At 36.4% G+C, this 25,550-nt stretch overlaps 1 protein-coding gene and 1 long non-coding RNA gene across 2 annotated transcripts in view; one reads left to right on the top strand and one right to left on the bottom strand.

Moving 5' to 3' along the window:
* LOC104150173 (adhesion G-protein coupled receptor V1) overlaps positions 1-25,550 on the top strand; it is a 273,763-nt gene that overhangs the window by 148,293 nt on the left and 99,920 nt on the right. The window lies entirely within an intron of this gene.
* LOC104150170 (uncharacterized) lies at positions 1,207-10,725 on the bottom strand. Its single transcript, XR_695517.2, has 5 exons — positions 10,644-10,725; positions 10,300-10,514; positions 10,008-10,167; positions 3,562-3,616; positions 1,207-2,502 (listed from the first exon to the last, which is right to left on the bottom strand). It is a non-coding gene; the product is annotated as an uncharacterized lncRNA (long non-coding RNA).

Below are 25,550 nucleotides of genomic sequence, written 5' to 3'. Positions count from 1 at the left end.
TTTTTTTATTTGAATAGTGAATTTGGGATCCTACGTCCTTGGGGAAGGTGAAGAATAGGTAGTTTTGGGGTGATATACTAATAGACTGGAAAAAATTTAAGCTTTATCAGTTAAGGTGGTGTTTATTTGTTCTATGAGCCTTAATATCTAGATGACAATTTCCTGTCTTGCTGAAAGTGTCCCATTAAACAGTACTGAGTTTCGCAACTGACCCATTGCAGAAGTAGTTGCAATCCCAATACGAGAAACAGGGCAACCAGGTATTTCTGTGTTTTGTAATTGTGAATGCATCTTTTATACTGGGTAGATAATAGAGAAGGAAGAAGAAAACTGTGGTACAGTTAGCATCGCTGTTCTTCCCTTTGTGTTGGACAGCTAGAATTTAAATATTCTAGGATTGTAGAAAAAAAGTCTTTTGTGTCTAACACTATTAAGTCTTTGTAGTTGTAATCATTTTATTTGATTAGCTTTGATTAGCTTGATTATAGCTTGGTAAGGATGATATTACTGAAATATTTTTACTCAAACTTTATAATTTTACAGTACTTTGATAAATTCTTTGAATTATGACTCCTAAGAAGTAGTTCTCATCTGATCGAAGCTTTATGTTACGGAAGAGAGGAAATATAAGCCAATTTCTATCACTTTTCCACTTACTGTAAGTTATTCTTTGAGTAGATTCATTTATTTCATCATGGCTACTTGGGAATAAGTATCTCAATATGGGAGAATCTAGCTCTGGAATCTAATTTAAAACTGGACAAATCTGACTGCAGTATATTGACATTAAATCTTATATTAAGGATGTTTTGTGAATTTCTAATGAGATAGTAATATCATTTGTCAACGGTACCTCAGGTATTGTTGTGTTTATTATATATAAATGGCGATTTTACTGTCCATATTTTAAAAGTGTGACCTACCTATATGCATAGATATATTTACATATATACCTACATATATACATAGATATATCTAGTGAGAGAGCAAGAGACAGAGAGACTAAACTAGCTTGACTAGACAAGCAAGACAAGACGAGCTGAAATAGACTAGAAGACCAGTCTGAAAACAGAGTCACTAGTGCAACTTACCACAAAAAAGATGCTACACAAAATGACAGAGTACATAGTGAGTGTGTTTTTAAATACATTTTTTTTATTAAACCTTTTGTATACCAGCATTTTCCTATGTGGGAGCTTGCTGGTTAGGCCTTTCTAGTGCCTTCATGTTTTTTCTTCAAATTATTCCTAAAATCTTGCCTGTTCAGGAGACTGTGTTTCCTTCTCGTTTGTGTAATGCCAACTGTTTTATTGTCAGGTATTAAAAAATGTAGATATATTCAAAGATGGATTTACGTTGAATTAATGTTATCACCTATTTCTCTTAAGATTCTAATTGCGTACGCTATGCTTAATCTAGTTACTTAGCCTCTTGTAAGTCTCCCAGAATTATAAGGTGTTTACTCCATTTTCCTCGAGTCCTAGAATTATCCTAGAAAAAAAATCCGTCTCTTAAGCAGGGATACCAGCACGTCTCCTTGCACAGTATTTGCTAAAATTTTTCCTTTTCCTTCTTTCTTTCTTAAATCTTGACTAGCTTATGCTTAAGCTGAAGCTTATGCTCCAGCTCTTAATGTCCATCTCCACACCATCCTCTTCCATTTCTCACCCCTGATATTGTGAGAGTGTGTATTTGGATCATTTCTTCCTTCCTTCTTTATTTGGCAATTTCCCTGTCTAAGCCTGCTTCACTCCTGTAATTATCATTACCATCCATGACCTCTGACTTTCTAGCCCTTAGCTCTGAGAAAATACTGGATCCTTTCATTTTACGTTTATTCTGCTCTCTCAGAAAAGTGTGTCTCACTTTAATATCTCCCTGTGACTCTTGTTATTCTCCATACTAATTCCAGCAAAAACTTCTTTGCTTTAGCTAAGCTCATTAAGTCCTTATGTCCTCCCTGTCCACCCTGTAAACTCTCCAGATCACGGACACCAGTTTTTATCATGCGGTGTACTCTCCTTATTTTTTCATATTGTGGAAGTCCTTTGAATATACTCCGTATAAATTCCTTCTCTGTGGTGGTGAACATGAGCTACTCATCTTCTCTTTTCCCAAGAAACATCACAGCAGGACATCGTTCAGGTCCAAAAAAGCTTTGTCTCATGGTAAGCAAGACTTCTAATTTGAATTGCCCAATTGGACTGCAGTAATTGTGAGGATGAATGCGGTATGCACAGTTCACGTATGAACCAAATACATAATAAGCTGTTATAAGAGAAGTTTTTGACAGAACATTGTTTAAATTGAAGTACTGCATCAAGTATCAGTAGGATAGGAGCTTGGTGTTTTGAGGAGAACGGAAACTCATCAGAGCAGGAAGTTTGAAATTAATAAGCAGTAGCAGTGTGAAGAGAGCGGATCAGTCATCTTCCCCCTGAATTGTCTACGTTTCTGTGATTTCTCTTTGCATAAATTTCTTCCTGTTGGCTATCACATATGCTGAAAGGAAAACATATGAGGGAAGGAAATGTTTTTAACAGAAGTGATATCTTTAGGTTCTTTTTTTTAGGAGCTAGTAGGTTAGGCAAAATAAAAGCTCTACAGTGTCAAGTATTTTTTATATATTTTAGTACTGAGCCATCAGAGTTTTCTCTTCATTTATTAACCTGCTGCTTGTGGTTGAGACATGAACAAGTTTTAAAATATTGAACATATAGATTTTGTTCATTAAGTTCTTTGAATGACCAGATATGATGCCAGTTACCTAAATAACATCACAGTATGTTGTTCCAGATGAATATGGTTTAACAGAATCGTTTTATCTCAACTGCACAGATATGTAAGCTCTCCTCCCTTCCCTCAAAATACAAGGACAAGTAGAATATGCAACCTAAGCCAGAAACTCCGTTTGAGATATGTCAGAGGACCTCCAGTACAGTTAGTCTTCACAGTTAATTTCTGAGCTTTATTTTCACTTTCTTGTGTCTTCTTGCAGTTTTATGGAATTGGATATTGTTATAGTTTTGATGTAGTAATAAGCATTCTCAATTTAGTAATATTCTCTCCTTGTAAAATTTTATAGCATGTGAGCAAGTCTCATCTTAACTTTCTCTTTGAGAGGCTGGTAATAGGCCGTTTCTAAATCTGTACAGTAGGCCCTTTATGCTGTGCATTACAACAAAATACAGTGCAGAGAGCTCCAAGTAACCACTAATTGAACCTGTTTGAGACTTGGAACTAGACAGCTATGTTAGTGTAGCATTCAGCTCAATCTAATTAGCTCTGCTCAGAGGCATGGCTTATTTATTTCCATCTAGATCTAATGAAGCTATTCTGCTTCCATACACAAGCCAGTATTTGTGCACACTGCTGTACTAACGGTGTGAGGGCATAATGGCCTAGATTGTTGATATTGCAAGAATCCTTGTGTTAGACTCCTTTGAAGAATGTGCATTTATCATTATTATACTTTGACTCAATTTTTAACATTAAGTTTAGCAGTGGACTGCGGTGCAGTGTATGCATTTCTCCTTAATCTCACCTGCTTTTAGTTTTTACCTGTTTTAAGTCAGCCTTCACCTTGAATTCTCAGAAGCAGTCCCACCTTGTTTTTCTATTGGTAAGAAAAATAGGATACAACAACTTATGTTATTAATTAACAAATCAGATTGGATGATTTAATATTTATGAAAGCTCTAATGCCCAGTAACTGGTATTTTTCCATAAGATATGGAAATGTCACCATATAGTGACATTTACAAATAAAGGCAGCTTGAAAAAAATCAAAAGAATATAAATTTATGAAATTCCCAGCCTCAGGAATTCATCATTTCTAAACCTTTGAACCTGATTTTTAGCAAGTTTGGCTAGGTCACATACTTCATTTGAGGTTCTCATATTCAGGTGTTTTTAGAGAGCAGAGTTTTGACTGGGATCATATAGAAGATAGACAGTATGGTTTTGTGTATATATTTGTATAGGCCAGGTAAAGTTATACTGCCCAAAGTGTAATTTTCTTATTGTTGCTCTTTTTTTAGTATACCTTTGAGCTACTGGCAGTCTTGGAAAACTTCAGCTCCCAAAAGAATGTAATTACAAAAATGAAGGCAAATAAGAATTAGAAAGGAAGCTAGAATTTGTATTACCTTTAGCAAGTACTAACTATATGCATGACAGCGAATGTGAAGGGTAATTCCTTTTTTATTTTTTGATGAATATTTTTGCCGTTATTGTCATATGTTGTAGCTGAGCGATAAGGAGAAATATCTACTCTAGTATTTAATTTCTTATCATCCTGCAGCTGATGTTTTAGTCAAAGAAAAAATAATTTTAGGAAGGAGAAGCATCCTAGTAGGGTTTGCTTTCTGAACATACAGCTATAGCAGCACTGAAATATTAGAGGAACAGACTTTTGCATGGAAATAAGAATTTTCATATTGATGCCCTGTATGATACTACATTTCCTTTCTAGAACTAAACAATCTTCCAAGTAAAATTACGATGAAAGCCATGAGAGAGTTTTATGCAATATACATACATTTCATCTAATGTTTTAAGTGCCTAGAAAGAAAAATGTATATAAATCATCATGATAAATTCATTAATATTATATGTATCAGTAAATTTCTTATATATCAGTAAACAAAAATACCTAAATATCAGCTTCTTGAAGAAAGTTAATTGGAATTTTTCTTACCAGCTTTTTTGTATGTCAGGCTACTTTTGCACATGCAGTAAAATATTTTTCCAGGTTACTTTTGCACATGCAGTAAAATGTTTTTCTGGATATTGCAATGTGCTTCAGTAAAGAAATCTGTAATTCTTGAGTAAAGGCCACCTGCTGCTTTAACTCTTAATAGTTCTGGAATTTCAAATTCCATTGTTATCAGTTTGGCCTGGTCACTGTTTGACTGATTTCCCTCAGTAACGTAAGTCTTTCTCTGCTCAAGAATTAGGAAATCTGTTCCCTGAATCTCTCTTAATTTTGCTCTAAGGAAGAACAATGAAGGTTACTTTTTGGTTTTCAAGGTCTAAATGTGTCTTTTTACTTCTGTCTTCTCCTCCTGAATAGTAGCATATACCTTATATACCTGTGTCTCTAGTTTTTTTTGTTTTTGTTTTTATTTTTTTGCTTTTTCTAGTATTTTAACCTCTCACTTGCCTTATTTTTGTGGATTTTACAATGATTTTTCCAGCTAATGTTTTTTCAGGCAATTCTTACTGACTAGTCTGCTTCACAAAGTGATATTTTCATTCCTTGATTATTTAGTACTAGATGGTAAAAATAAGTCTGCAGCTTGTTCTGTAAACTTATCTATCAAAACCTGAAAAAAGACCAGCTGTGGTGTATGATATGCAGATTTTTCTCATAACTTCTGAACCCTGGTTCATGCAAATATTTTCATAATTGCTTGATAAGCACATGAATTTAAAATGAATAAAATGTTAGTTTGGGAATTACATTAACAATATGTCTTCAATACATTTAAGGTGAAAAAAATTCACTTTTTTTTCTTCATCTCATTATTCCTTTTCACTAAAATGGAGATGATAAGACATTTTCTGAAGACATTTCTCATTGTTTTATTTTTTGAATGAGAAACTTCATTTTTGAATTTTGGATATTTTGGATATTTTTTGACCAAAATTATAGACAAAGGGCGGGGGGGGGGGGGACTAAACTTTGCTGTACTGAACGTTATTCAAAAATGGTAAGCACCAGGTGGAAAGACTAATATAAACCTTACATAGAATAAACTGAGACCTGTTTGCTGAGGTATCCCCTTAGGATAAAGGAGAATGGCCCAGCAGGCAGTTAAACCTGGCTCTCCCACTTTTCTGGGATCATGAATCATTGGACTATTGAGTCTTATGTTGACAGTTTCTCATGCTTATCCTCATTTGCTCTCTGAAAACACTTCAAATGGTCTTCATTTTTGTCTTAATTTGGAATGTGAATTATTTTCATCATCTTTTTCTTTTCAGGGCAAAAAAGAAAATGTCCATAAGTTCTACATAAAAGTCTTTCTCTTTAAAGCCCACAGATGTCAAACTAACTATCCTGGTGCTTGCTTGACACTTAGCATATTATCAGCTGTTGATTCTGCCCGAGAATTTCAAGTGCATTTTTCTGTCTCATTCTTTGCAAATGGATTGTTACTAGTATATAAAGAGATTGGAGGGTTCTTTAGGTGAGGTGCCCAGGTGATAAGCTAGCATACAGCCTAGAGGAAATTAGAAGCAGATAAACCTGTGGAGAAAGTTTCTACTGTACTGTAACATAGTGTGTTAACACACAAAATCCTAGTAAAGGGATGAGAAATACAACAAATTTTAATTATCTGTAGTGTGTTGTTTGTGGTGGGGAGCTGGTTTGTAGAGGAACCTGCAAACAAATCTTTTTTTTTAAAGCCTGATCTTTCTTTCTCTTCTCAGATTCAATTTTTTTTTCCAGTGAGTTTTTCACTCTGTGTGTTGCTGAAAAACAGTGATCTGATTTTGACTCTGATTTATTTTTTCATAAGCTTCAAACATATATGCCTCACACTTGACATCTCCCATCTTGTCTTCTTGTGATTCATTTCTTCTTTTAAAAAAAAATAAAGGTGTGCCAGTTTCTGTAAATGAGATGTAATAAGGCTTACTGTGTATGTGCCAATGAATCTGTAAAGAAACGTTGCCACGCCTTAAACCTCAAGCAGTGTTCATCAGCCAACAACACTAGGATTTAGCATACCAGCTCCTATTTATTCAAACTGTTGCGCCATGAACTAGTATTTCAGCCATGATTGCCGTAGACAAAACATGTGCAAGTTCTCAACTTATCTCCCTTTCCATATTGAGTATTGATATTGTTAGAGGGACTTTGTCAACATTGCTGCATTCCTTGCCTTTTATCAAACAAGCTTTAACTATGAGGAAAGGACAAGGGCAAAGATGTTAATAGTTTAGCACTGCTATTGCAATTAATGCCTGTCTGTCCCAAATAACCAGTGCTGTGTGCCAATTTATTGCTCTACCTCCACAGAGAGGATCTTCCCTAATTTCCCCACCACTTTCTTGTACTTTGTGTTGCCTAACAGCCCTTTTCCTGTATTGCTAATCTAGTTAGGGTGATTCCCATGTGTTGACCACGTGATGGTATGCTTTTTATCAGAGGGAAGCATTTTACTGAGGTCCTGGCTTGAGTGTGTGGAATCTAGCCTATGACGAAGTCCAAGCAGACTTTCAAACGTTGGTTATGTAGGACAGGATTCTTTGCTATTGGCGAGAAAAGAGAACATGCAAATGCTATTGAAGCAAATAGTATCAGTCAGTAAAAAAAGAAATAGAAATGCTTTGAAAGGACATCCCAGCGAGTTCAAAAATTTGTTTGAAGATAGCCTCCTGAAGTTCCTGCTTCTGATAATTGCATTGCTTCCTGAATCTACCGTGCTTTAAGCCTTTTATTTGAAAGAATTCATTTTGTTTCCCTTCTGCTGTGAGCCTCGCAATCACATATAGACGTTCTCCAAGTTTGTATTCTGATACTGCTGCTTTCTAGAAGTCCCATTTCCATCCCATGAGTAACTAACTATATGAAACCTTTTCTACCTCCATCACCATGCTCCAGCGTTCTCAGTGACTCTTCTCATGGTGCTCTTCTTTGCAGTAATTATACACATGGCTGTCTGAATAGATGCAACATTAATTTCATCTACTACTCTGGAACTTTCCTTGTCCTGCACTGTATTTACAGGGAGCCTGCCTTTTGAGCTGCTCTCGAGTTACCAGTCCAGCTTTAGGCTATCTTTTTCTCTTTTGGACCAAAGAAAAAAAGTCTGTAATGGTGCTCTTTAGTATTCTGTGTATAGTTCTTGTACACTCTTTGCTCAATAGAGGGCACACATTCCTTTTTCCTGACGTTACATAGCAATAAGCTGGTTAGCTTTATCAAGTGTTCTTGAGAAAAATGTAAGTGCTAATGGTTCTTGACAGTGAAATAAATATACTCGGGATAGTTTTGCCATTTTTGATATGCTAGTTGGTCTGAAGACTGAAACCAGAATGTGCTTGTTTGTGTTTTCTTTCTGAAAACAGTAAGATTCTAAGAAAAGCGGGACATAGTTCTGCTAATCCCAAGAAGGCAGGAACTTGTCAAAAATGGTACCTAGGTTTACATCCTGAAATCTATATTTAAGTGAACAAGTAAGTGATCTCTCTTATTCACCTGCAGCTCCCGGTCTTATCAGAAAGAAGAGATGCAGATCCTTCAATACAAATGAGTCAGATGACCGAAATCCTTCAGAAAGCTTATTTTCATATGGGAATGTTACTTTGAAACATTTTAAGTACTTAAAATGTCAAAACTGAGCTGTGCCTGTGCTTTTCATGCAAAGTTTACAATTTCTCAGAATAGTGCAAATGTATATTTTTGTGAGTCTATATTCTGCCTATACTGTTTTCGTACAAGGAAGATCAGAAAATGTGGCACCTAGTCCCTCGAATCACTACGTGTTGGCACACCACAGAGCCTAGGTTTCTGGGTAGTTACGCTTTGGCCAAATATACCTAAGGAGAGACACCGAGCTGAATCCAATGATTCAGCAGGAATTCTGCAGGAATTCTTAAGAAAGTGGATTTGCATAACTTTGTCTACCTACTCTCATTTTGGTAACAGCCACAAATGTCTGTTGATGCAAATCAGGGGGTAGACTTAGAACATGTTTCAGCTTAAAATAATTTGCTGCAATCTCTCACAACAACCAGACAGCTCCCAAAAAGCCCTTCCATTCTCTGAAATGGCACTTACCAACTGGAGAGTCAAGATGCTATTCTCTGGAATTCTCTAGCCTATTGCTTAAATCAGCTTTCTGGCCTTCCTATATGGGCAAAAAAGTGTAAAGAAGCCAATAACTCTGTCTAGATGTGTGATGCGCTTGGTTGAAAGAAAGAAACTCAAGGCTGCTGTACTTGATACTCTTTCAAAAGCATCGCAATGAATATATATTATTACAGTCTCAGCACAATTGGAGTCTGTTTGAAGCAGAGTTTCTGTGATGCTAGTAAATAAAGTGCTTGGCTAACTATTCTCTTAGATGTGTGAGCAATTTGGTAGTCATGCAGTAGGTGGCTCATGATTGCAAGACTGGATTCAATACAAGAAACGGTTGGCAGGATTGTTGCAAATTTTCTCCTTTTTATAGCATAATAGTTTATGTATAGTCCTCTGCATTTCATTTAAGTTCTTCCCGCAGTATTATGTTGATAAATGCAAGAATAGTAAAATACACATATATACATATATATGTTTCAATTAAATAAAGGAATGAAAGCTAGTTTGAGCTCTTCGTACTCATATTCATATGTCAGATAGACATAGATTTTGCCACTGAAGTCAATGGGATGACTCACCCAAGGAAATAAGAGAATGAAAATCTGACCATAAGTGACTTCAGAAACACAGTTGCTCCTTAGGGAACAAGTTATTTAATCCTAAAATGGGTGAAACAGGTGCTTTAGAAGCTAGCCCTTTGGCTATACTTTCATTGCAAATCAAAGAGAGAGAAAATGCTGCAGAGAATAAGTTTTATAGCCAGGAATAGTTTATCTTTCAAAATGGCTAACACAGTTTATTAAAAAGAGAGCATCTTAGGTAATCGTTCACAGGCAAAGAGCTGGGAAGTTGTGTATTAGTTTTATTAACCTTTTTTTATTCTGAGTAAACATAGTTTTGTGCCAGTGTCTCCAGACCCAAACATTCTAGCTCAGCGATCACGTGTTGAGTGCGTGGACAAGTCACCTTTGTATCTTTCCAGAGTTCATGCTGAGGTCTACTTTGTGTTCATTCTTATTGTGTTTCCAAGGAAACAGAAACAGCGTAGAATAATAGTGACTTACTAAACAGCTGGGAATATCATATTTGAGGGTAAGGTACATTGTATGCCCATAATGATATTTTTCCTTGGCTCTGTATAAGCATCATTAAAGGGTTTTCTTTACACATTTCAGATACCGAATAATACCTGTTTCTGCTGGAAGTGAGGAGATGTAGGAAACTTTGGTCAAAAAGCACGTACAGAATCACCTTTCCTCTTTTCTTGCAACAATGTGCCGTCAGCCCTCCCTGTCCACTTGCGAGATGCTGTCTTACATGTATATCCTGGGTTATCCTGCCACATCCTCCTGAAAGGAGTATAAAGATAAGATCACGTTGTATTTTAAGGGTAATGACAAATAGGAAGTAAATTTTACTTTCTTCCTTTATTCACACGAACAAGCAAGACTGGAACAATTTGGTCAAAATGTTTTGTTTACCTGGTAATTAAAAAGCATGAAGTATTTCAAGTTGTAGCAGACTTTATTTTTCATTTAATTTGTGGTCGTGCCTGAAAAGCTTGTATCGTGGTCATGCTTGAAAAGCTTGTGTCATTTTAGAAGAGATTACGAATTTGAAACAATCAAGACAAAGTCAAATCTGGATACAGTAAGTCAGTGTTTTCCTGGAATACAGTGCACTTCTGTGAATCAGCCTGGTAGAGAAAGAGGAATTATCAAAACATGAAGAGAGGTAGAAGACAGCAGTTAGCATCTTTGCCTAAATGAAAGAGGGTATAAGTGCATGATAAAGCCAGGTTTGCTAAGACGAATGAAAGAGATACCTTGCAGTCCCTCAGTCCGGAACACGGTACCGTAGGTTTTTAGACCGAGGAGCTTGTGCTCGCTATGTCTTTTCATGTGTTGTGGAGTAATTAGTATCTGGCAGCTCAACAGGATTCACCTGTGTAAACAGCCATTAGTGTACAAAGGCTTCAGTGTCAGAAATTTGACACGCAACCTCTGTGTTGCACTTAAATGACCATTTTGCAGAATAACACAAGGTTAAATTAATTTTCTCCAGATGACATTTCTAAGTTCACAGCAGGGCTTACTGGGAGAATTTTAGTTAAGCGTTTTTTTCATTGGCTGGTGACATTATACCAAAATAGAAATATTGTGCTCAAAAGATTAATTTCTGCCAAAGTTACCAATAGGGTAAAATTGAAACATTTTGGTGTGTTGATCCAGACAAGCTGTTGGAAATCTAGAACTGGTTAACTGTATGGGCAGTATTTTTATGAAAAGATCTCAGATGTTCACCTGCCGTGTTTACATGACGTACGAAAAGCATTGCATTTTGTTAAGGTGTTTCCTTTTCTCTTGATAGAAAAAAGAAAACCAAAAAACGTTTAACATCCTGCACTCTGTGGAGTTGTAGAGGAGCTAAATGGCTCTGAAACATGATAACTATGCCTGAGCCTTCCAGTTTGCTGCTACCGTTCAGCAAGATGGAACCCATAGGGTAGGGGCACCAATGACAGTAACGCTGGCCACTAAAATATGTCAATTCACTACCTTCTGTCTGAGATTCTTTCCTTGTAACGTGTGACCGTTCCTTTTGTTGCCCTTACCAACCCCTCTCTAGTGTACACCTTGCAACTTCATAGTGACTGAACTGAGAATGTTATAATGAGTAATTTTAGAAGTGTACCAGGAAGTCTTGGGTTTAGGTTCATTTACCACATCTTCCACAAGTAAATCTCTCTTATGATTTTCTCTCCCAGTATTTTTTTTTAAGCTGCATCCATGTACTTCAACAACTGATTTTTTTTTTTCTTGAATTGCACATACGTTTGCTGTTACTAGATTTAACTAGCTCCTGCTGCACTTTACCATTATCCTGTCATAGTGGTCATGACTCATGACATTAATCAACCTTTTGTAGATAGTTGCTGTGTGAGCATAGAGTTTTTACAGTGATGACTATAATAAAGAAAGTCAAAACTGCTCTATGCAAAAAATGATCGTGTGTGTTGTCATAAAACATCTCAGCTAGCTGGGATTCTCTTGAGTCAAATAATATGACAGAGCTAAGCTTGGCAAGTGAAAACCTCCTAGTATAGTTTACTAAGGGCCATGGTATCTTCTGATTGCTGTGGTAGGAAGAGAAGACGTGAAAACTGTACTAGAAAACACTATGCTAAGTCTTTTTATAGGCTTATGTTTCAAATGGTGTCAGAAAAGCTGTAAATTGAAAGCTCTTGGTGCAGGGTGTAAGATTCCAGAAAAAGAATATTTTTTTCCACGGAATCAGACCTAATGTTTAATAACAAACAATGTGGATGTAGCCCAGTAAACTTCAACGCATCAAGGACAGTGTTTTCAAATAAAGTGACCTGCAAAGGTGACAGAGTACAATTCTGGTCTTGTAGACCTTTGAAGCCAGTTTGTTTAATTTGGGGCAAGTTTATGTACATGAAAGAGAACTGTATATTTTGGCTTTGGAATCTGGATTGCTGTTTAACCACCATCCATAATTATTGTATTACTTATTAATCTTCGTAGCCTTAGGTCAGTAGAGGTCTGAAAATCAGCTGCATGGCCTAAGCATGGCATCATGTCTCCCATTCTTTCAAGTGATAGATGACTTTAAAATAAGGACAGCAACAACATGCAATACTTGGGTGTCGTTTTTCGCAGTCCATCTCAAAGTGCTTAAAAAAATATTTGAAGTCTGCATGTTGTAGATGGAGAAACTGAGAGACAGAGAAATGTTGTCATTCTTCTGAGTTCTTGCATTAGAATAGGGCAGAGCCAGGACTCAAACCTAGGTTCCTTCAATCCCAGTCCAGTGCTGTTTTCTCCACTATGAAAAGAATCAGAATGTAATCATGTTCTCAGTAAAAATCTATTTCTTGCCCAAAGAATTATCCCCATTTTGTCTTTGATATATTAACCAAAATTAAGATCCTATACTGTATTCTGAGTTGTTTTTCCAGAAATTTAGTCCTCTAGGCGTTAGGATTTTACTTAAGTCATTCCTCTTTGAGGATGCTTTTTTACATGAAGCTGTAAGAGCTTTCTATTGACTGAAACTCAAGGTCTCTATTACATTTTTTGTTAGAAAGCAGTTCTATTGCCTGAGAGTACCATACTGGAATTCAGGTCTGTGAAGGATCATTATATATGAGGGGTATTTGGATAAGCAGTATTCTTCTGTGTTTTTAAATCGATGGGATATATTCATTGTTTTTAGGTTAAGATGTTGATGTGAATGCTTAAGCAAATTTCTCTAAATAATAGAACTCATTTTTAAAATATAGTTTAGTTAAATATAGTTATTCTTTTTTATTTAATGAGCCCATCTTCAAAATATTTAACGTGAAAGTGTTTAAAATTCTGCCTCTCTGCAGAACCTGCTCTAATTTTCTTGTATACTTCCCTAGATTTTTCCACAGTAGATAGGATGCTAAGTTCTTACTACAGGGGAGATACTTGTAATTTTCCATGTGCTGCCTAGAAGTATGTGAGATTTAGAATTAATCACTTACACAGTTCCCCCTCATAATGTGATTTCCCTGTTACTGATTGACCAGAGTAAGTATAAAGTTCTTAAATTATTGATGATGCTTTTCTATCAAATTAACAATGCTATTGCCCTGCGCTCAAACAATGAATTATTTTCATGAAATATCTCTCCCTTGAGAAAGGGGTTGAAGTCATAAAATCATAAAGATTTTTCCTATAGTAGCCCTTGCAGTGCTAAAAACATACCACAGTTACATATAAATATCTCCTTTTGTTTCGCAGTATAAATTTACAAAGGAGTGAAGTGACTAGTTGAACACCTCAGGGAGCTATAAAGTATTAAACTGAAGCCAGGAGCCTCAATCCTTTTTCCGCAGGAAGGAGGATTTTTCCTTTGGGTTATTAGCTGGAACTCTTAACACACAAGATCAGTTCCAGTGGTTGCATTGGTGGATTTTCCATTATACAGAGAAGGAAAAGGGGGCAAAAAGGAGAGGAGGAAATGATTTTTAAAGAGCATTATTTTTATGTTCACAAACCAAATTTTGAAAATGGTCTTTTGTGCTCTTTTTATGTTTATTTCCATTGCTTGTATACTGGAGGAGAAAAACCTGCATAAAAGCATAAATTACTTCAATCAATTTATACTTCTTAAGAACTAAGCATATTTTTCAAATTCAGTTATGAAGATGTGAAACAGTTCGTGACTGGAGTAGCCCTTGTCTCCTGTCTCCAAGCAAATCAAATGCTCATGAAACTCCAGTTTTCAGATTCCTATGACAAACATTTCTCCATATTAATTCCAAACATAATCATTAGAAACTGCAACTGCTTAGGTAAGGCTGTATTCACAGTCAGCTCTTCCACTTTTCCCTTGTAAAAACTAAAATTATTATTTTAATTTACTAGGATGAGGACAGGGATGAAATGGAGTTTTTGAGGAGCATTTACTATTTAAGATCTATCTCTAGGTCGCACAATATCACACAGGTCAAAAATTGTCTAGACTGTGCCCACCGTTGCACCAGAATACTGACCTGGTAACTGTTTCTCACTGACAATGTGACACGCTGAGAAAAAGTGTCTTTTGGAAGGTCCTGTTTTCCGTATTAGCTTGTTTAAAAGACAGGGTTCCTGTAGATAACACTTTGTTTTTCTAGATCTATAAGAGAAAGCCGTATTCAAAGTTATAATATATTTGTAAATGAATCATACTTGCAAGCAAATCTTTTCTGGAATTTCAGGGGTACATGCATAGCAAACCTTTTGGTAGGTGGAACGTACTCTTGTCTGGCATTAATGACGCCATTTACTGTCATCATTTCACTTCCTATTTTGATACCTGTTTCCAGAGCACGTGAGGATCAGGAAAACATGCCCTGTGCATAAGTGAAGAGAGGTTTTCTTTGACAATAATCCGTGCATGTTCAGGCAGAAACAGCCAAAGTTATGTCTCATCTTAAACTGTTCTTTTATTTGTAGGAGAGATTACTTTGAAAGTAAAACTCATTTAACCATCTGTAGCTGTATTATACTAGAGATGGATATATACTAGCTATCTACTGCTAAAATTGCCAGCAGTAATAACTTCATTATGCACATATTCTGTTAATAAGGATATTTTTCTGGTACTTAGTCTTGTTGTTTTATGTGACATTCATTTCATTTCTCCTGATGATGAAACTGAAATATAGTGCAGAGGAGCAAACATTTTTTTCTTCTGCTGCTTGTATACTTCAGATACTTAAATTCATACTAATCCCTTATAAGCTGTATTCCTGAACCTCTTGTATATGAACAAATTTCCATCTGTCACTGATCAGCTGTAATAGTTTCCTGTTCTACCTGCAGCACCACCTACTGAGACCTTAAACTTGGCCTTTTAAAGAGTGACGTCTCCTAGCAGTCAGTAATCTTCTCACTTCCACCTTTTGCTTGTGAATGGTAACAGAGTCTCTTTGTAAATAGATCTTTGTTTGTTACTTGCTCTGGCTTTTAGTTGTAAAATGATGAAATGTGATTGAGAACTATTTTATTTTATTATTTTATTTTATTTTATCCAAATTCCAAAGGAAATGAGAGAAATGTTTTTCACTAAGAGCATGTACGTTATTTGTATGGTGATGTTTGTAATAGATTTATTATGAAGTGTCTCAAAACTGACAAATCAGCTTGCGGTTCTGAATTGACAGAAAGTTTTGAAAGCTACATGCTTGCTAGCAGAGTAATAAGATGGCATTAACTCTCTCTAATGATGAGAATAATTTGTAAAAACATTTAAGCATACTGTTTGAGGGAGGGGGGATTGGATAAGGCTAATCATGTTGCTCCTATCCTCCTAAAATGCTTTTTTTACTATAACAGTCTGAGTATGTGACTGAAATACTTTAAGACAAAGTGGAAAGTATTTTAGTTTGGCTGATAAATGGCAGTTCATTCCCATATAAAGCACTGAAGACTCTAAGATAAAAATACCTTTGGTCTCTAATAACGAAAACTACAGTTTTAGTGAACTGGTGTTTCTGGTGAACTTAAGTGCCAAGTGCAGACTCACTGCTGTAATCAATCAGTGTGGTAATGTTTTTACATAGTTGTCCTGAAACATTAGGTATCTTTTTTTATTCTACCGGAGTGAAAAAATGTATTGGGACTTAAACCTTAACTTTTCACACAACTAATAATTGATAATGTTTTCCTGGGGGGGAGGAGGGTCTGTTTTGTTTTTTAACTAAGCTTCACCAGTTTTAAACCCTCAGTCACATTGCAAGCACACTTTTTCTTTTGAACAATAGTCTGTTTAACAATACAATCTGTTCTGGATTAATTGAGATACTAAAAGTAACTGTCACAGCTCCAAAATGTTAACTCCTTACATGTCTAGCTGACCTTTCATATGGTTCCCCGGAACATGGATAATATTAATTCTCTGTGTGATTTACAAGTTGCTTCTTGCTTCTTTCTTTGTAGCCCTTTCATGTATTTCCAGCTGGTAGTGTTATTCTTCCATGTGTCTTGCTTCGTTCCATTTGCTTCCATTCCTTAAAATAATTTTTACTGAAGTACTTTGTCAGGCTAGGTACGAGGAAGGGAAGAACAAGAACTTGGTGTCTGAGAAGACTGTGGGAAAAGGGAAAGAAAAGGGGAAGCCAAAGAATACTCATTCTCAAGTCAACTTCCGCTATGACTCATGCCTCACCAATCTTTCCGACTGAATGCTTTTGTTTAGGGTCAGCTAAGGCCTAGAGGAAAGAGGTTTCAGAAGAATAAGAAAAATGGAAATATATTTAATTGGTCTTGGAGTAGAAATGTTGAGATTTCACTGGGCAGGACTGTCCTAATGCTAATGCATACTAAAAACTGTACATTTTTCTCAAAGGTTTGTGGCTTACCAACCCCTTCGGAGCTACCAATTCATAACTGGTTTTATCAGTCTTGTGCAAAGACATAAGCAGCCTTCAGTTCAAAGGCGTATCTTGTAATCACAAGACTTAAGCCTAGGAAGAGCGGGCCTTCAAGAGAACAGCTAAGTTTCCGAGATAATCACATTGCTCCTAGCAAAAATAGCTATGGTTCAGCAGAGATTTTCTCTTCCTAAAGGGCACGAACCCTGAGTTTTCCTCACCACCTATGATCTGATTCAGGGTCTCTACAAATGTTGCCTTGTAAACTCTTGATTTAACATTCCTCTGATCCTCTGCAACTTTATTTCCACCTTAATCTTTTTGTTACTGCCTGTTCCTCTCCCACCTCCTGTGCCAACTTCCTCTTCCTGCATCCTTCAGCCTTCATACAGCAAACAGTGGAATTTGTTTTATTAGGTTAGTGCGTTTTGCCTTGTTTAAGTGTAGTGAAAGATAAAAGCCATTTTGAATGAAGGTAGATATTTGTAAAATTGTTTCCTGCGAATAAGTTTTATGAGATTGAAAATAATATAATGAAAACTGTCAACTCTCTAAATTTTGGGGACAGAGATATAAATTAATATAGTAAAATTATTGTAATTGTTCAATTTAAAACAAAAGTCAATATTCAGAGAGGAAAAAGTGAATACAAGACTTAATTTCTATATATTTATCAAATATTTACTGCTAATTTCCATCTCAGTTTTATGACATTACTGTTGAACAGCTTACTTCTACAGGAAATAATACTTCAACTGAATTGTTCTGTCAAGTAGTAGAGTATGCTATCAAAGATAAATATACGATTGCTTGGTCTTTACTAGCAGCTCTCTGGCTAAGTAATCTCTTAGCATTCTCTTCTGTTTTCGCATACTATCATCAGAATATTACAGAAGTGATGGCCTCCTGTTTTTCATTTAAATGGTGATTTGTCATGAGTTTTTTTTTTGAATTTTAGTTTTCTATTTTCTGGTCAAAGCAAATGCTGTCTAGTTCTGTTTTAAAGAGTTTTTGTTGAAGTGGAGGGATTTTGAGAGCAGGAACAATGTTATTTACACATGGTTTGTTTAGAAGGGAATGATGTGATGTGCCTGGTACAATACAGTCAGGAGCTTTGACGAGATCTCTGTTGATAACTTGCCTTTTCTCAAAAAAAAGAAACAGATCCAAAGTTATAAAGTTAGCTTAAGTAGCTTTTGATGTGAAGAACAGATTGCTTTTAATGTGCACAAAGAGTCCTTTTTATTCCCTGGAAAGGTCTCCTGTATTTGCAGCACAGGAATTCTAGTGATGATATGCATAACAGTGCACAGAACTATAGTAAATTATATGAATTGCTGCCTTTACTGGAAAATGTTTGATGGTAATCTCCCTACAGATCTGTTTAATTTAGATAGTGACAAAACCACCAGAATACACATGATGATAGGGGATTTCCACTTAATTAGATGACTTTCGCTTTCACATTGAAAAGCTATGCCACTGAGAGGCAGTCTTTACACACAGTCCAATCTGAAGGCTGGGCAGACTGACGTATTATTTAAATTCATTCATGTGTTGTTTTTTTTTTGGGGGGGGGGGTGGCTATTCTAGGTGGACTTTCTTTACAATGAATTTACATGGAATAAAAGGGATTCCTACCCTTCAGTCTTCAAAAATTTTTGAATTAGCACTCTGTATTTAGCAGGCACAACAATATCTGCAATACAGTAGAAGTATCAGAAAACAAACTACTAAGTAAACAAGTTTAAGCCTATAGAGAGAAAATAATAATTTGAGGTTCATTTCCTTGGCATAAATTCTAATTTTGTAAGTTTAGGGTTTAACATTTGCCCTTATGGCATACAAACGTGGCAAGACGTAGGAAAATAATTGCAAGTTTGTTTTTATATCAATTTATGCCTTATAATAGGAAATGATTGAAATGAGTAATTCAAGTATAAAGTAGAACTTGAATTTTGCAATTATATTCAAAATCAGTTCTAAATAAGATTCTCAGTTTGGTTGATGGCTGTGCACAAATCAGGGTGCCACAGAAGAATCTGCAGTTAGGGACGTGGATCTCTGTATCAAAGGTTAAGCATGGCACAGGCTCCTGTACACCTGTTTCTGTAGCCATTTGCCTGAATCTGCATTACCATGTTGAATACTTGCATCTAATCAAATAAAAAGTACAGATATTAATCTTCAAAATGATATGCTAAATTATATCATCATTCATGGTAATGCAGCTCTAGCTGCAGTTTGCTCATAGCAAAATTTGTAGGGTGAGATAATATCCTTTATTACTGCAGCTTGTGCAGGTAGAGAAACCAGACGACTTCTGATACACAAACATTTTTTGTGATGAAGAACTGAAGAAAGGCTTATGTCCTTCACTACTTTTGCTTTTTTTCCCTGACTAAATTAGCTGTTTGCAAAAAGTTACACTACCTCACCAAATGGTATTGCTTCACTGTAAATTTTCAGTTGCCAGTGACTAGAGGGACCATCATGGTAGCCAGGAACTGCTGGAAAATTTTAGGAATACCCTACACACTTGCTTATACTTTCCCCTGAACTCCCATCCTAGTGGCTAGGTGATGCAAAAATGAAGCAAATGAGCCTAATCTTGCTCAATGACATTCTTGTCATCAGGCCTTGGAAATGAAGAATATGGTGACATAGTCTTTTTTTGGTAGACCTAAGTGTACACTTCTCATGCTTCTAGCTGGACTCAGGCCAGCTCCGATCAAAAACTGTTTAGCTGTGGTTAGAGTTGCTTTGTGTTCAAACTAATGTGGGACTCATTAGTTTGTGTGCAAACTAACATGCAGCCTCTCAGCAAGCCTTGCTTTTCTCAAGTACTGTATAGTGTTAGTACAACTATATTGCTTCTGACCTGGAGTTGGCTCATATTCAGCAGACTTAACGCATAGGCAGAGTGAAATCACATCTTCTTGCAAGAGACAATACAAATTACAGCTGCTTTTGCGCAACGCAGGTAATAGCCAGGGATGTCAGAAGGTTTGCCCTCACTGTCCTAAGGGGTCTGGGGGCAACCGTTTGAGCAATTTGTGAGCATGACTTTGACGGTGGACAGCAGCATGTGAACATGAGGGGAGGGAGAGAACAGGAAGGTGCAAATGAAGTTAATTAAGTAAATTGTTATTCTTTGAAATGGCACAATACAATTCTTTGCTGTTAAGAAGCAAACACAGGTTCATCCACAAATGCAGCATGGCAGTACTGCAGTATGGAAGCACTGACATAGAATCAATGTCAATTTGGAGTTCAGAAGTTATTTCAAAGATAGAGATTGACTATATGAACATACTAAGAAGAAACAAAGAAGCAGGCCAAATATGTGGTGGTGGTGTCATCTCAGTTATTGATGTTCATAAACTACTTAACACACTTTTGACCTTCTAGTGATGATTAATTTAACACATGGAAGGGGGCTGGGGGGAGTATTTGCTATTATTAGGATGGTCAAGCAGAGGGAGCATTTGAAGCACTTGCTCACGGCACAGACATCCGTGTTTCTGTAGGAACAGGCATAACGTTGAGGCTAAATACAGAAACAATCTCTAAAAGATTGGTTTAAGATGTGTGCCTGTTAAAGACAAACATTCTTTATGTTTAGTTTGTGTTGCAATAAAAGATAAGGACAATCATACCATGTTCTTAGAGAGACTGCAGAAGTGCTTCTGTTCACTTCTTGCAAGTTAATGCAGTGATTAATTGCGTTAGAATTATCAGTTAGGTAAAGAGAACGTTTAGCTTATTATGTATGCACCCATATACAATGTCATTCTGTTTGGCCTATTTTCCTTGCATATTTGATTTAAGTGTATGTTCATCAGAGCTGTTTTTCAGAACTCTGTTTTCCGTCTTGGCTCTTTTTCCTGCAAAATTACCACACATCCATAAGAAATATTCATCCTTTTGGGCCTGTGAAATGTAAACAGCTCTCAGTTTTACAGTGACAGAACTGCAGAGGAGCTGCAGTCACCTCAGGGAAAGAATGTAAACTGGGCTAAGCATCTATCAGCTCACAAATAGCTCTTTTTAAATAACTCAGATCTTTGTTGTTTGACTCTGGTCCTATCAAGAGAAAATTGGTCTCTGTACTATGAGTGACATGGGCATGTTTAGTGCTTAAAACATTTCCCAGGAAAAAAAAAAATCACTATAACACAGATATTTTATTTCTCTCATTCTGAGCGTTGTATCCTCATTATTTTTAAGAGAATTCTTCATTGCATTATATTATACATTATATATCATGTGAAAACATAGCAGACCGTCTATTCTTGCAACTTTTATCGATCAACTAGCAGTACATAGAATGGTCTGGATATAATTTTAATATCATTTAAAAAATCATGCTTACTTGTCAGTTAATAGGCCATTATATATGACAAGCTTTCCTTGCTGTTCTAGTAGATGCAAGAAGACATTATTTGTGATCCTAAAAATTCCGTATAATTTTAATCAGCTTTGAAATAGTTTCTTTTCTAAACACGATTTTTGTGCAGAGAGGTTCATTTGGAAATTGATTTGAAATGTTTCGCTTTCCTTTTTTTTTTAATTTGGCACAATGAAACAGAAGACAGTTCTAAAATTACTACCTTGCATCTTCTGCCATTAAAAATGGGCTTTGATTGTTCCTACAAGGTAGGTTCAGTGGATCATATAATTAGAAATAATAGATGCAATCATAATGTATTAAATAAAAGTGGCCAGGGAGCTAGTGCTACTTCACTACTAAAGCCAAGAGAATTTATAAATAACCAATATTGCAACTAAAATGGAACAGTTTGAAGTATTTGCATTTAAAACAGGCTATTCTTTTAGCCCTAGGTCACAGTCATATTATTAAAAGGTATCCTACAACGTTCAGCAGTTTGTAGCTTAATTGCATGAGCTGCTTAGAATCAGGGATTGTGCTGTGTTATAGCCGGGAACAAAAGCTGAGAGAGAGAAGATGTTGCTAGGGCTGGAGCCAGCCAGTTTGAACCGGCACCAGTTAGCAGCGACAGGGAGGGCAGAGGTGGGCTGGGGGAAGGGGGAGCGCTGGGAGGAAAAGGCAGCTCTCTCCAGCAGCATGTCTCTGCTCAGGGACTCCCTGTTCAAGCCACTTTAGTTTATCTCATTTGCATGTATACTTGCTGGCAAAATGCTCTGTGAGAGATATTTGGTGGTAGCTCAGTTAGCAGCACAGACCTTCACCTTTTCGGATGTATTTTTGAATGCCTGAATGTCTTTTCCGATGTGGTTTTTTGAATGCCTTGTTTGCTTTGAGGTGACCTGATACAAACAGGTGACAAAAGTTGCTCAGCGTTAAGCCTTTATAGGAGACCAAAAAAACCTAAAAAATAAAAAAAAAACCCACCCACAGGGATTAGGAGTCTCATTCACTGTGCATTTTGTTGTTAGCATTCATCTTATCTGCCCCTGCACCCTTAACTTCAGTGGTGTTATTCTTTTTTTGTTGCTACAATAAGTGGAATCAGTGTCAAGGCCAAAAGTCCATCTTTTTTTGGATAACAGATAAACACTACTTTAAAAAAACAGCTTTGAGCAATTTTCATTTACCACGCAACAGCTTTATTTCTGGTAGGTGATTTAAAAAAGAAAGGAAAAAAATGTTTTGGCTCAAATCCTATTGGATGATACTGCAAATCTGTTTTCCCTAAAAGTGTCTTGCCTGCCCCAAGCTGTCTTTCTCACATGCACTGTCTGATCCCTGCAGTTCAGTATGGACCATAACTGAAGCCTCTCCACTGGTACCCATCAGTCATAAAAGAGCCTTGAAGCTGCTCATAGCTGATGTAAATAAAGAACTCTCTCTAGTGGTCTTATGGGCCAAATGGGTTGGATTGGCCCTGCTAGGAAAGCTACGTACACCCATACCCATTTTTACCTGCCCCTGAAGGTGAATCCTTGCAATGTAAAGGTCATGTAATTTGGAACTGGTTTATCACAGAACTGCAGCACTGTAATCCAGAGTCTGGATTTTCATTTTAAAATATATATTTTAAAATATATTCCTAGAATGTGAGGGTGTAGAAATACATTCAGATCACACTTCCAACATTAGTTTTCTCCTCATTCAGGTGAGAGGTTGAAGTTCTCTGGGAGTTTTGAACTGCCTCTTTCATACCAATATGACGTTTGGGGAATTAGTTTGGAAGTCATGGGTTCTGGCTCTTTTTCCAGATGCCTTTCTCCCTGAAAAATTTGCCAGCAAAGAGTTGGTCCAGATTTGTTGTTGATTTGTCCCATATCTCCCTACAGTCCAGGCACAAGGAAGCGCTTTTTGCTTTGGTCAAATACTCTTTGAACCTGGCTTTTGTGGCTAAATGCCTGAGATTTCCTTTAGTGCAGAATCTGTTCTGTGTTCCCTATTAGGTTTAGGCTAAAGGCTAAATTGGGATCTGACAGTTCTCCAAGGCTTTCCTGTTCATTTCTTGGAGCTAATGTAAGCCGCCTTCTTTAACTGGTTGCTTTTCCTACCCAGGGAATCATCTGCTATTTTACTTTTCCTAGCTGGGCCTTCAGACTCCTTGTTCCATGTGGCCTATTCCACATCTGTACAGCTAACTCAAATAGTGAGGGAATAAGCTGGCCACTGTGCTCTTAACTCGAGTGTGAGACGTGCCTGAAATTGTGCCTACGCATTATCATCAGGGTGAGGAAACAAAGTATTTCAACACAGGAGAAGACTTTAAAATCCATTTGGAGGATATGTGTAATGTTTGGAGAAAAATGCCAGATTCAGAAATTCATTATCAACCTGTCCCAACTTAGTATACAGTTCTTGATGAAACACAGAGTCAGTCCCCTTCCTCTGTACTCTCTCCCTGTCTTCCCCGTTTGTCAGATGGCCTCCTTTGAGAATGACTACGTTTCCTTGATGAAACCGGGAGTCTACTTGTTGTTTTGTGTCTTCTTTCTCACCACATCTGCGTGCAGCTTCAGCATAGTCATTAGATTCCCTAGAAAATGAGTTACTAGTAATTGCATTTCTGTTCCTGTTTGAGTTTGATAGAGCATGGGATTGGATGTTTTGTTTTTAATAAAAGTCCAGAAATGCAGTTTAAGTGCTTTTAGACCTAGGGATTCCACATAGAGTGAGATAATAGAAAGTCAAGCCTGTCACCTAAAGTTTCTCTCAAGAGGGATACGAGTCTCTAGTCAATCTTGTGACCATTATGCATATCCAAGACTAAAACTTCAAAACATGTATGATGTTTTCAATTCAGATGCATCTAAATATGATGAGTCCAAATCAATTGGCTGTTGGTTATTTTGGGTATGACTGATAAAATTTCTCTTCTACTCTAATTCCTGTATCTGATTTTAGCATTTTTTTAGAACAAGCACATATCTGAAATACCAAAAGTATAGTGAAATGAAAAAACTGTTTCACAGCCCAGGTTTTATCCCACCCTTTTTATAAACTGCGTAAATATTTTCATGTATTGACAGAAAATACAGTAGACATTTACAATGTAGATAGCAGACTTGGCTTTGATTTCTATTATTCTGAATAAAGAGAGAGGCATTCTCGAGTTAAGGAACTGGTTTTGGTGTTTCCAAAGTGTGCATCAGAAATTTAAAAGCTAGTAAGTGTGATAATATATGCAAACGTGATCAAAATCATGCCCTAAGCATTGAATATGTTGAAGTGCTTCATTTCCAGGGTCCCCTGGTACTAGTTTGCGAAACTAATGTTTCAAATTGCAAAGAATTAAGACAGAAACATAGAAAAAGCAGCTGGCTTAATGACAATAAAGAACTGTGCATTCAAATTCCTCTAGCATTTAACAGGAGATCCTTTTTTATTACATGATAAACCATAGAAAAGGAATTATACCATACGACCTTACATGGCCTAGCCTTTTGGGCACGACAGTCTAATTTACTAGGTAAGGTACACACAGTATTTGGTCATCTTTGTTTGTTTTTTAATCCAAAAACCTATATATACATTTGAAAGAATTAAACTGGAATCACTTTTTATTTTAAAAATTCTGTTAAGTCTGGCTTTTGACTGGTATCTGTAAGCCCCCTTTAGACAAAGAAGTTAGTGTGTTCCACGTTCTCATTATATATACAAATTTACATTGATTACATACCTTGACATTTAGTCCATTTTGTTTCCAACACAGACGAAGCTGAATTAGGATTTATATATTCATTGTACAAAGCTAACTCAGTGAGAAACTATTACAAAAACATTGTCTTATCCAGTGCTTACCAGAACTTCTAGTTGCTAAGTATCAAAAATAATGAAGTAGTCATTACAGAGTAATTTCATTCAAATTATTTTCCTATGCATGTGCTCTATTCCAGAATAAACAATACTTCATTTTAGAAATCATCTTTGCATGATGAAAATTAGAAGAACAGTTATTTTACTTTTACTTTTTTAGTTACGAAGCCTTTTGCACAGAGAAAGCAACCATTTAAAGATAGTATTGTATGACAATAGACGACACTGTTAACTAAACCAGTCATTCCCTAGACCGTATTCTGACATGTAGAAGGAATCTGAATCAAATGTTGCCAAAAATATTTAAAGAATGCCAGCATTTCTTTAAATAATAGTAAAACTACAGGATTTATCTGCTAGGACTTGCTGAAGAATGCTTAGTCTGTGTAAAGTAAATTTCCCCTTGTGCGTTAAATGCTTCTGGCAAAACTTAAACTGCTTCAATTAAATAGTCTTTCATATCACACTAGACTTCATCTTATGCTGACCCTTCTAACCAATAATTGAAGGCATATCCCAAAGCTATCTGAGGATCTTGTTTTCTGCACGAAAAGCTC

The sequence above is a fragment of the Struthio camelus genome, chromosome W (genome assembly GCF_040807025.1).
Source record: "Struthio camelus isolate bStrCam1 chromosome W, bStrCam1.hap1, whole genome shotgun sequence".
NCBI lineage: Eukaryota > Metazoa > Chordata > Aves > Struthioniformes > Struthionidae > Struthio > Struthio camelus.
Note: the sequence above shows the minus strand (reverse complement) of the source record. Positions and strands in the feature narration are given on the sequence as shown.